Source organism: Mustela putorius, unplaced genomic scaffold, assembly GCF_011764305.1.
Source record: "Mustela putorius furo isolate JIRA1106 unplaced genomic scaffold, ASM1176430v1.1 tig00000508_pilon_pilon_pilon, whole genome shotgun sequence".
In the NCBI taxonomy this organism is placed as follows: Eukaryota; Metazoa; Chordata; class Mammalia; order Carnivora; family Mustelidae; genus Mustela; species Mustela putorius.
The window spans coordinates 19,205,790-19,217,868 of NW_025421402.1; the positions used below are offsets into that span (position 1 = coordinate 19,205,790).

General features: G+C 54.9%; 1 long non-coding RNA gene across 3 annotated transcripts; it reads left to right on the forward strand.

Annotated features, from left to right (window-relative positions):
* The first annotated feature begins 1,672 nt into the window (after positions 1 to 1,672).
* Positions 1,673 to 11,187, forward strand: LOC101691401. Of its 3 annotated transcripts, none has more exons than XR_006607074.1 (4): positions 1,673 to 1,816; positions 2,461 to 2,676; positions 4,806 to 6,122; positions 8,117 to 9,535. It is a non-coding gene; the product is annotated as an uncharacterized LOC101691401 (long non-coding RNA). The 3 variants fall into 3 exon arrangements; XR_006607073.1 differs by adding an exon at positions 10,322 to 11,187 and having other exon boundaries at positions 1,676 to 2,676; positions 8,117 to 8,768; XR_006607072.1 differs by having other exon boundaries at positions 1,673 to 2,676.
* Positions 11,188 to 12,079: the final 892 nt, after the last annotated feature.

Genomic DNA, 12,079 nt, shown 5'->3' on the forward strand with positions numbered 1-12,079 from the left:
TTGATTCTTCTGGCAACCTGGAGGCTTGCCTCATTAGCATAACAAAAGACACCTTGCCTGCTCTCAGGACTTAGAAATTCCAAAAGGGTTTTAGGAGCTTGTACAGGAACAGGGACCAAGACCAACTGTATTTTCTTTTTTCTTTTCTCTTCTTTTCTTTTTTTCTTTTAAAGATTGCATTTTTTTGAGACAGAGCACAAGCTGGGGGGAAGGGGCAAAGGGAGAGAGAAGCAGGTTCCCCGCCGAGCAGGGAGCCTGATGTGAGGCTCAATCCCAGGACCCTGCGATCATGACCAGAGCCAAGGGCAGCCGCTTAATTGACTGAACCACCCAGGCATCCCACCAACTATATATTATTATAAATCACAATAGCACAGCAGGTCAAGAGAAGCAGAGTGGTTCTAGGGAGCCTCGGATTATACTCCTTGGCGGTGGCGGGTTCATGTGTGTCCACCTGCTTGCTGTTGGGTGTAGAGCAAAGCGGGAAGTGGGGAACCTTCGTGTCTTCAGCCAGTTTAATCGCGCCTGCTGTCCTCTGCTCCACACCTGCACATTGTGAGAGAACCCCGGACTGGCGTCTGTGACCAAGAATTAAGACCTGAGCTCAGGCCTTTTGCACCTTCCCATAGTCCTTGGGGCATGGCGGCGCCCTGGGCAGACAGTGGTCACGGGGCTGGGAAACCTGCCCTGCAGGTTCAGATTCAGGGAGCTGCTGCTGTGGGCTTTGCCCCCACAATGTCTCCCCACCCCGTGCCCCCGTAAACTGAATTTAACTTTGTGATGCCATCATCCCCAAACTTTTGAAAACTTTGTAGATCTCTCTGTAAATGTATTTTAGAGTACAATTTATATACAGAGTTAAAGGGGGAGAAATGCCCAGAGCATCCTTGTAAAGGCTGTATTTGAGAGTCTGTGGTTTGGCCAAAAACCTGAGAAAAAAAAGAATCTCATACTCCCTTGACCATTCATGGGGCAATGTGGGAAAAAATAATACGAGGGATCTTTTTTTTTTTTTTTTTTTTTTTAAGAGGCAAGGCTTTGGAGCCAAACCCCTCCACCGAACTTCACAGGGAAAGGAGGTGTCCAGATTGAGGCTCCATGCCAGAGCCCGGTCGGTGTGAAAGCCACAGAGGGGCAGGCCTGGAAGGGGAAGGGCAGGTCGGAACAAAGGTTTGGCTGCTGGATGGCCAGGCCTAATCTCCCCCGCGGGGGTGCGGCGTGTACCTTCCAGCCTCGGACAGCAAGTTAGGATCAGAATTCAACACCTCGGGGACTGGCTCTGCAGTTTGTTTTTGTTTTACAGGTGTTTTCTCAGGTGATTCGCTTGCATAACCTGTAGACCAGGCTCTAGACAAGTGTGTCTGGTTCGGAGGTGATACAGAACTGAGGACAAAAGTACTGAGCCGGCGAAGAGCGAACCCTTCCTTTGCCTTGCTCTTTAATTCCAGAGCATACCCTTCCCCCAGACCCACTTTCTTCCTTCCAAGTGGGGGGAGTGGGGGCGGAATGGGCCACCTCGGAGGCTCCATGATGGTTAAGCATCTGCCTTCCGATCCTGGTCCTGGGGTCCTGAGGTCCTCCGATCTGCCGCTCCCTGCTCAGCAGGGAGCCTGCTTTTTCCTCCTCCCTCTGCTGTTTCCCCTGCTTGGGCTCTCTGGCTCTGTGTGTGTGTGTGTGTATATATATGTATTAAATAAATAAATAAAATCTTTTTAAAAAACTCAACATAGGGGTAAATAATCATGTCTGTTTCCCTTCCTAGGAGACACGTTTAGAATCGCTGCAGAAGTAGAACGTGGTGACCGACACCTCTTTGGTGCGTTTGCGCGGGACTTATCTGCTGGGAAGAAACACTTGATGTGTTTATCTTCTTTCATCGTGGAAAGAACCCGAGTTAGCTGTTATTCGGAAGCCCCCTCTCGGAGCCCGGGAGCAGAGGCTTTCTGTGATGGAGGACGGTCTGTGTATTTTGCGATCTGTAGCGTCGGGGAGAGAAAGGCGCTGACTTTATTTAGATTTTCCTTTATTGCCTTTACTTTTTGAGGCAAAACCAAGATTGAATGCGCCTCTTGGTGCTGTCATTTCCGTAAGTCAGTGGGCGATGCTCGAGGTCCCGCAGGCCCGGGATCCCGTCTGCTCCCAGAGATTCCCCTTGCTTCCCCCGCACCGCTGCCCCCCTGCCCCGCCACCCGACTCCGGAGCCCCCAGGGTCTCGAGGGGCATCCCAGGCAGTGTCTTGGCTGTGACTGTGCTGTGCTGACCAGCTTCACCACCTCCTTAGATTTGGTTCTGTGGCCAGGAAAGTCTGAGACCCGGGCTCCGGCTGCCCCCCAACTCACGGTTCCTCTCAGGCTCTGTTCCCTGCCCCCCCCACCCCGGGATTACCTGGGGGGTGATCTGTTAACCTCCCCCCAAGGGAGAGGGCGCTTTCGGCCTAATCACATCCAATTTGCATTCCAGGGCCCAGTGCTGGGATCCAGCCTAGGGAGCTAGAGACCCTGCCACGAAGGCTCCCGCGCCCACAGCCCCTCCGACCACGAATCCTGAGGTGCTGAGACAGCTGGTGAGATAGTTGCTTCCCTGCCTCCTTACGCCACATCTAGCTGCTCTGAGGGACAGGCTTGAGCAAGGCAGAAAGGGCCCCGGCGACCGGAGAGCCGAGACCAGCCAACTCGGGTAAGCGGCCCACCTCGAAATAGCCATGGGCCCCAACCGACCAGTTCCAGCAGGCCGGGTCCCGAGACTGCCAGAACAGGGCAACGGCCCCACGTCCGCACCCTTCTTCCCTCTACTGACACCCGTGACCCTCGCCACCCGCTTAGCGGACGGTCGGACAGTCGCTCCTTCGCTCTTCTGCCCGAGGAGCCCCTGTGCTGGACTCAGTAAACTTCTCTTTTATTCTTCGTTGGGGAAGTAACTTCCACCTGTGCCATCAGCCCCCACCCAATTGGGGTGCCGCACATTTGGTGGCCCCCATCCGACCGCTGCACCCCACACAGAGGGTGGTAATGTGGTTTTGGAATATAGGAGAGGTTCGGGGGGGTGGAGTCCAGAGCCGGCAACCAAGAAGGAATTCTTGAGATGTCTTTGGTGCGGAATGGTGGTTTACTAAAGCACGGGGACAGGCCCGGTGGGGGGAGAGAGCTGCTACCCCCTGCTCGTGAGGGGTGGCTGGTTAAACACTGTGGGGTTGGGGGAGGTGAGGAAAAAGGGAGTTTTCAAAGGGATTTTCATATGTTAAGAAGACTCTTAAGATGCCTGAGGCCTTGCCACTGTCTAGCTTGTTTTCCCCTCTAGCAAGGCATTAAAAGTAAGAGGGTTGGGAGATTCCTGGAAGAATGTCACTCCTTCTCGCCCCCCCTCCCCGGGAGCTCGGGGTCAGGGTGGGGGGCAGGGTGTCTGCTAGTGCTTGGTCCTCGGCCAGCCTTCTGCTCCCTCATCAGCAGGACAAGGGAGCTGGGGAAGGGATCTGTGCCCCCCCAGGTTGGGGGGGTTTGAATTTTTGCTCCCCCCAATCCTTGGTGTGATTTCTGCAGCAACAGTTACTATTCCCACCTCCTGAGTACTGTGTCCCCCTGGGGCCAGACCTCCTGTTTCCCCACAGCGCCCAGAGGCCACATGCCCAAGCCCCCAGGCTAGCAGGAACCCCCCCCCCTGCACCCCAGGAACACCCCAGGCATTGCTCCACCTGGCTTCCCAGTCCTCTAGCCACGGGACCCTGGACGAGTTCCATGACCCCTTTGAATTTCAGGGCTTGGTTTCTTTTGTAAAGTCGAGGAAGCAGTGTCTGCTGGGCAGATCAGATGTGGAGTCATTCGGCACGGAGGGAGGGGCTAGTGCTGGTTCTCCTGGCCGACTGGCTCTGCTGCGGTGCAGCTCCTTGTCTCGGACACACGCCAGGAGGGAAAGAAAACCCAGGGAGCCAGAGTGGGGATAAGAGAGGAACTTGGGCTGCCTCCATTTCTGATCTCAGCTGGTTTAGTGGGGTCTTGTTTCCAGCTTGTCCCTGGGCTCAGGTGGAAGACTCTAGGGGCAAAGCATCCCTAGATGGGACCCAAAACTCTGTCCTCCCGCAGCCAGGAGCGCCCTGAGCCAGCAAGCCCCCGCCTGCCCATGGCTGACTCCCTCCCGGACGGTGGTGGATTGAACCTTCCTTGCTCCCTGCACGTCTGCACTGCATTTATTTATTTATTTATTTGACAAAGAGAGAGACAGCGAAAGAGGAAATACAAGCAGGGGGAGTGGGAGAGGGAGCTGAGCAGGGAACCCGATCCTGGGACCCTGGGATCATGACCCGGGCCAAAGGCAGACGCTTAACGACTGAGCCACCCAGGCGCCCCACACCTACAACTATTTTCGGTATTTTGGAGGCCGACTTTGAAATGCCAGGCCACTGTCCTCGCGGCGGTGGCCTCACAGAAATAAATTCCTTTCTTGTGTCACCACCTCTGGATTTTGTCAGCAGCGAGTGGCCAGACCTGGCCTGTTTGGATGCTCACCTGCCCCATCCCGGTGCGGCTGGACCCCAGCCTGCTGCAGGAGAGAGGGCTGGAGGGCGAGGGAGGGACCTGGGGGCAAGGAGACACACAGTCCGCTCCCCCTCCATTGTTAATGTTTTTCTCTTTTCCCCCTAAACTTATCCTTTATCTACACAGGGGATGGTTTCCAGGTTCCTGTTGGGGGCAGAGCCCCACCTTTCCGTTCGCTTAAAACAAACCCACCTAGAGCTGCCCCAGAGCTGATGTGGGGGAGAGGGGCTGGAGGTTCCAGGAAAAGGTTTATTTGTAGCTTTCTATCTTTTCCAGCCGCTCCAGATGAGGAAGGACTCTGCACTTTCACCCGACCTGGGTTAGGTTTGCTGCTGGCCTTCTTTCCCAACCCCGAGACTGGTCCTGTTTGTGACATGAGGGTGCAGAAGTCCTTTACCTCCTTTGGGCACCGTGTTCAAAGGACAAACAGGCTGTCTACGGATCACCGGGAAAGCTCGGGGCTCTCAGAGGATCAGGGGGCAAGAGGTCATGGTCATGGCTCATGGCAGACACCCAAGGGTCCTACAAACTCAGTAATCACAACTATGAGGACCCAGAGAAGAAATACACACTTTCATTAATCACCCAAAGGAGCCTCCTCATATGTGTCGCTCATGTGTTCAGGAAAGAAGCCTTGTGCACCTGCCGTGTGCCCGCACCAGACTGGATGGTCGGGCGGCTCTGTGGGGAGGCGATAGGATGGGGGGGGGGTGGCTGTGTCTCCCGCTGTGACACGGCCCCGGGTCGCAGGGTCACATGTGGGAAGTTCGGAGGGCCTAGAGAGCAAGATGGAGTCACTCACGTCAAGCAATGACACAAGGAGTAAAGGGCACTGTAGCTATGAGACATCGCCGAGAGCAGCGCCAGCGGACGACGTCCCAGAACCGGCGCGGAGCAGGAGCGGAGGGCGTCTGCGGGGCCCGAGCCTGGTTCCGTCCCTCCAAACAGGGAGGACTCTTGCAACAAACCGTCTGCCTCTTCAGACAGGAGCCCTCTGTCCGACCACTTCGAAAAGGCTGCTGCCGCCGAGGGCTCTGCCAGACGGGATGGAACAGAGGCCTTGTCCCAGTGGTGACCACAGACGGCTGGCGGCCGGGGTTCGTGCACTTCCCATAAGGGCAGTGCTAGCTTGCTGGGTGACTTCCTGTCTGTTCTGCTTGGTGTGCCGCCTCCGAAGCCAAGCTAATCGTGGGGTGAAACATCATGGAGTTTGGAATCCCGAACCCGCTTTGGAATTCTGTTAACCTCGCTTTGTGACCGAATACAGCAGACGTTGTGGAAAGCCCCAGCTCGGGTGTGGCCTTCAGAGCTCGCTCCCCACAGAGGCGCCGTGGGCTCAACCCCGGGAGGAGACGAGACTGGGCAGAGGAGGCCCAGCCGTGGCCTCAGGCCACCCCCGGGAACCCTGAAGTCAGCAGGGCCTTGCAGGCTTGTCCTGACTCGCTCCAGGATGGCCCAGCCCTTGTCCCCATGCTGATCTGTCTGTGGCCATTGGCTGCCCTCTGGGCAGAGTGGCTCGCTCTCCAGAGCTGGGGCCTTCTCAAAAAATGCTTTTTGCTGCAAAGCTGTCTGCAGATATTCCCAGGAGCAGGGGTGAGTCGTTTCTGGAAGGCCAATCTGGGGAGCACCTCTGGGTGTCCACTGCTCTGGCTCTGAAATCTGATTCCCTGTGTGACCTTGGGCAAGAGGCTCAACCTCTCTGAATCACAGTTCGTCCATCTGATGAGAGCGTAGAATAACTGTCCACTCTGTAGGGTTACCAGGAGGACTTTCATTCTCGAGGTAGTGAAAGCCATAGAAAGAGCTCAGTGAGTTTTTGTTTCTGGAAATAAGAAAGTCAGGTCTGGCCTTGAGGGGACGTTTATGCAATCATATAGGTCCAGCCAGTTAAGATCCAGTGTGAGAGGAGCATGAGTGAGGAGATCCAGGGGCCCCTCAGGAGTGGCCCCGACCCTATCTTGGGGACGCTGCCCACACGGCAAGGGACATCAAAGCTGGGGCCTGCGTGACGAGCCGCAGGAGCCGTCCAGGCAGCGGGGCAGAAGCGTGGGGAGAGGAAAGGGACTAACGGGACTAACACGCGCCAAGGTCCAAAGGAGGGAGCAAAGTGAGCGATGGTGTCTGGAGCGGGATGTCCAGGGAGTGGTGGGGACAATGCAGCAGCCTCAGCCCGAGTCATAAACACTGACCTTGGCAAAGGCAGAACTTTTCCAGAGGAGGTGCCTTACGTAGGCATGGCCCACCCTGTTCTCCTGGTTGGCTGGGGCTGGAGCCAGGCAGCAGGGGTGCCCTGGGCCTTAGAGGTCATGGGTGCTGGACAGAATAGTGCCTTGACCTCCAAGGCCAGGAGGCCCTGGGCCCTGAGGTCTTCCTGCACACGTGGGCAGGGGATGACCTGCCTGGTTGGGAACAGGGGACCCTCCTCTGCTAACCCTGAGCTTGGGAGGGAGAAGGGACCTAGGTCTTCCTTGGCACTTGCTCTCAGCGCAGAAGTCATTGGAGCACTAACCAGGGAGTCAGGAAAGCCGTGGGCTGTGTGGCTTTGAACCAGTCCCTCTGCTTCTCTGGACCCGGGTATGGTTGAAGCAGATGGTGCCTTCTTAGGATCCCGCGGCTCTGGTTCCCCGAGTCTGAGGGATTTTCTCGTAGCTTCCCTCTGACAAGATCCCGTCTCTTTGTCCTTTGATCTTGCTTATCTTTACTTTCTTCAAGGAGACCATTTCCTATTTTTCCTCCCTCTTGACCTCTTAAGGAGCTCTCAAGGCCGCTCTCACAGTCGGCAGGCCTGACGCCGCCTCTCCGCAGCCCCCTGAGAAGGAAACAGAAACAATAGGAATCACTTCCCCAGCAGCCCCGCTCCCCTGTCCGGAGGAGGCATCGAGTTGTTTTCTGGCCGCTGCTGTTTTCCCCGATCCCACCACACCCTCGGGCCTGCTCTCCCTCGTGACCAGGGCTCTCCACGGAAGGCCCCCAGAGGCCAAGCCCTGCCCTTTGCTCCAGCCCTGGCCGCCTTTGCCCCAGCCCTTGAGTCAGCTGCCTCCCAACCTTGTACTTGGACCTCTGCTTCTCTCAGAAGGCTCACCTTTGAGGCCGCCTCCTCCATGCAACCTTCCCTGATCTCAGCTGCTGGAACGAATCGGTTCTCCTGGACACGCAGCCTCCCGCCTGTCCTGAGTCTTGGCCTCCATTTTAATCGGCTCTGGATCACTGGGAACAAACTTGGGGCTCTGCCCCGCTGCTCCTTGTCCTGAATGCGTAGACAGTGTGTGTGGGGACAAGGGGATGGGAGGCTGACCAGGCAGCTCAGCGGTCTGGCCCTGGGGCTCCCCTAGGTCTGATCTCGAAGTGAGTGGAGTTTGGCCATGTGCTGCCTGGCCCGATGCGGAGCGGCCAGACGGCCAGGGGGAGTTGTGGGTACAGTGGGGTGGAATGAGTTTGGGGAGCTGGCTGGAGGCATGGACGCGGGGGCGGGCCATGATGCCGGCCTTGGGGCCCACGGGGGTGATGCGGCTGTCCTTCAGAGTGAGGTGAGGCCCCGCTGCGGGCTTTGAGCAGACAAGGGAAAGACCTGACTTCTGTGTTAATAGGGCCCTACGGGGAGGAACTGTCACGAGCCCATCCCGCGGAAGAGAAGGCTGAGGCAGAGAAGGTGAGGAGCCTGTCCTCATTCATACCACCTGAGGATGTGACTGTCCGTCCTCGCATCCGGCTCCCGCCATCCCACTGTGCAGTTACGTGTCCAGCTCGCTTGTGTGGGGCAACACTCCCCCCAACCCCGGAACGCAGGCTCCACCGCAGCCGGGACGGTCAAGTTCACTGCTGCATCCTCAGTGCTCCGTACGACACCTGTGACCCAGCAGCAGTTCCGTGAACCTTTACAAAGACAGACATCCCAGAGGGCGGCAGCGGGCGTGCTGGGTGGTGGTTTCTGGAAGGCTCAGCATGTGAGGTTTCCTGGGGAATTCCTCGGACACCAAGCCGACCTGAGGTCACATACGTGGGTTTCTGCTGGGGGCTTCTCCTGACCCCACCATGGCACGTGTCTTGGAGAGTCAGAGAAGGATGCTTGGCCGTGTGGTGTCCTTCACTTATCAACGTCTCCCTTCTTTCACACGCTCAGCCTCTCACAGCTGTCCAGCGGGTGTTCCCTGAGCACCGCGCTGTGCCCAGCACCAGGCCGGGATGGCACGCTAGCGACCGACCGTGCGGCGCCTGTCCTCGTGGACCTTGGCAGTGAGGGTGAGGGAAGGGGAAACTTTCGATGGGTTCTTTGCACAGGGGGAGGGAGTGGTGTTGGGGTCTGTTCCACGGTGAAGAGTCTCCCTGAGCTGCAGTGGGGGCAGGGTGGGCCTGGAGTGGGGAGCGGGAGGCAGAGCCTGTCTCCGGGGCCAGGAGAGGGAGAGGGCTCCCGGCTGAGAAAGCGGAAGGACTGGACCTGCCAACGTGGGTGTAGGGGTGAGGGAAAGAGAGGAATCAAAGAATTCTCTCCGATTCTGGCCTGAGCAACAGGGAAGGCTTTAGGGGTGGGGGTGCGCCGTGCGAGGGGAAAAGCATAAGAATGCCAAAAGTCTTTGGAGTTCAAGGCCAAGACCCTGTTTATTTGTTTAATTGTCACAATGCCTCTTTGCTGGGCCAGAAAATACAATGTAAAAGGCCAGGCCCCAGGGTTTTCTGCTGCAGCAGGGGCATTTCCTGCAATGTTGTTGTCATTTCTACACTGGAACCCAGAGAGTCATGTGAGCAGACCTTCCCCTGACCTTGGCCTCCTGGGGTGGGCAGGAACTCACTGTACACAGTCTCCCTGCTGGTGTCTCCTGGCACTGGGGTCTGCTGAAGGGCATGTCCCAGGCCCTCCAGGTGGGTGGGCCGGGCGTGCCTCACATGTGTGCATGTGAAGTAGGACTGTGCAGAGAAAAGTTATGTGCATGTCAATAAAATGCATGCCCAGCTAGGTATTTCTTTTTTTAAAATTATTTTTTAGAATTTTTATTTGTTTATTACACAGAGAGAGACAGAGAGAGAGACAGAGAGAGAGAGCGTGAGCAGGGGGAGGGGCAGAGGAGAAGCAGACTCCCCACTGAGCAGGGAGCCTGATGTGGGGCTCGGTCCCAGGACCCTGGAATCATGACCTGAGCCAAAGGCAGGTGCTTAATGACTGAGCCACCCATGTGCCCCTCTGCTAGAGGTGTTTAACATCACGTGGGATTTAGTCCTCATAACAGCCCAATGACATCGGTATTAACCCCACTATTTAAACAGGAAAATGGAGCCAGAGAGGCCTCACAGAGTGCATAAAGCCTTAGGGGATACTGCTCAGGTCAGGTCGGTTCCAAGTCCTGCCTCCTTGGTCATGCTTTTCTTTCCAGGGGAAACGGAAACACTTTTTCTGTTCTTCCCCAACTCCGCATATCATATTCTGATTATCCAAGTGGACTTTATAGCAGACAGCCCTAAACCAGTTCCTGTCTTCCCCTTGGAGGGTCTGAGTCCCCCGTTTTTTCCCAAACTCAAGACAGAAGCTTCTAGCGTGACAATGGGCCTTTTTACCTGAGCAAGGAGCTAACATCCCCTGCTGGGTCTGGATTAGCACGCTGGGGAGGCTGGAACTCATTTATGTCTGTGTTAGATCACTGAGCAAGCCACTGCCTTAAAAGAGTGTGACTCTTTCAAGGGGGTGTTTGATTGGTTTGGCTCTTAGGGACCATGGCTCTGAAGTTCACGCCAAGTGTTGGGACCGATCCGGCTCCTAGTCCCCGTAATAATCTCCCTGCTGCATTGTATCCTCTCAAAAGCTTTCAGAGCCTGTTCGAAGCCACTTAGTACCAAGCAGATGATCTCCCTAGACCAGAATGTCAGAGGAGACAGAAAGGGAACCACTGACATAAGGCTTGTGAGCCTGAAGTTGTGGCCTGTGGATATCCCAGAGTCAACAAAAAACATACCTCCCCTCCCCCGTGAATATCACGCAGAGGACCCACGAAAGCTGTGAGAACTACAGTGTCTCCGAGAGGGGCTGCAGGGGCTTCAATTTGGATCACATCTCTCAGTCAAGGTGAGAATCTGATCAAAGGGGGAAATCGTTAAATAGAATACCAAGGGTCCCAAAGGGCATCATTGGGCCAAGTCACCAAACCAGGATTTACTACCCTGTCTAATTGCAGTTTCAACTTTCCCTAGAAATTTAAGTCTTTTTTTTTTTTAAAGATTTTATTTATTTATTTGACAGACAGAGATCACAAGTAGGCAGAGAGAGAGAGAGAGAGAGGAGGAAGCAGGCTCCCCACGGAGCAGAGAGCCCCAGGATCCTGGGATCATGACCTGAGCTGAAGGCAGAGGCTTTAACCCACAGAGCCACCCAGCGCCCCCAGAAATTTAAGTCTTAACACTCGGGCATTTTCTGATCAGAATCTGTCACATGGGTCTTCTCCATCCCCCAACGGAAGGTGAAGTCGTGTCAGCATGGTAAGACCCCCTTACACTTTCCCCATGGGAAGGTGGTCTTGATCTTGCCTGGGGTAGACCTTTGTTAAAATAACTCCTTGCCCCACGCTCTGAGATTTCTATAAAAACCTTCCATTTTGGATGTGGTGCCTATATACAATGGAATACTTCTCAGCCATCAAAAAGAATGAAGTCTTGTCATTTGCAATGACGTGGATGGAACTAGAGGGTATTATGCGAAGCGAAATAAGTCAGTCAGAGGAAGACAAATACCATATGATCTCAGTCATATGGGGAATTTAGGAAACAAAACAGATGAATGTATGGGAAAGGGAAAAAGAGAGGAGAAAGGGAGAGACAAATCATAAGAGACTTCAAAATTTTTTAAAAGATTTGTTTATTTATTTTAGAGAGAGAGAGAGCCAAGCGAGGAGCAGAGGGAGAGGGAGAATCTCAAGTGACTTCCTGGGGAGTGCAGAGCCCGGTGTGGGGCTTGATCCCAGATCCTGAGATCGTGACCTAAGCTGAAACCAAAGGTTGGATGCTCACCCAGGTGCCCCAGAGACTCTTAACTGCAGGGAACAAATGGAGGGTTGGTGGGGGTTGGGCTAGATGGGTGATGGGCAGGAGGAGGGCACTTGAAGGGATGAGCGCTGGGTGTTGTATGTAAGTGACGAATCACTCAATTCTGCTCCTAAGACCAATAGTACACATATGTACACTAACTAGAATTTAAATAAAAATTTGGAGGGAAAAACCCCCGAACAAAAACCTTCCATTTTGTACACCTCCTCAGAGCTCCCCCATCTCCCAGCTTGCTAGCTGGGATGCTGCCCAATTCATGACTTGCTTAATAGAGCCAATTTGATGTTACAGTTTACTCAGTTGAGGGGCGCCTGGGTGGCTCAGTCGGTTGAGTGTCTGCCTTCGGCTCAGGTCATGATCTCGGGGTCTTGGAATCGAGTCCTGCATCGGGCTCCTTGCTGAATGGGGAGCCTGCTTCTCCCTCTGCTTGCCTCTCCCCCTGCTTGTGCTCTCTGTCTCTATTTCTCTGAGAAATAAATAAAATCTTTTAAAAAAATAATAAAATAAAAATAAAATTTACTTGG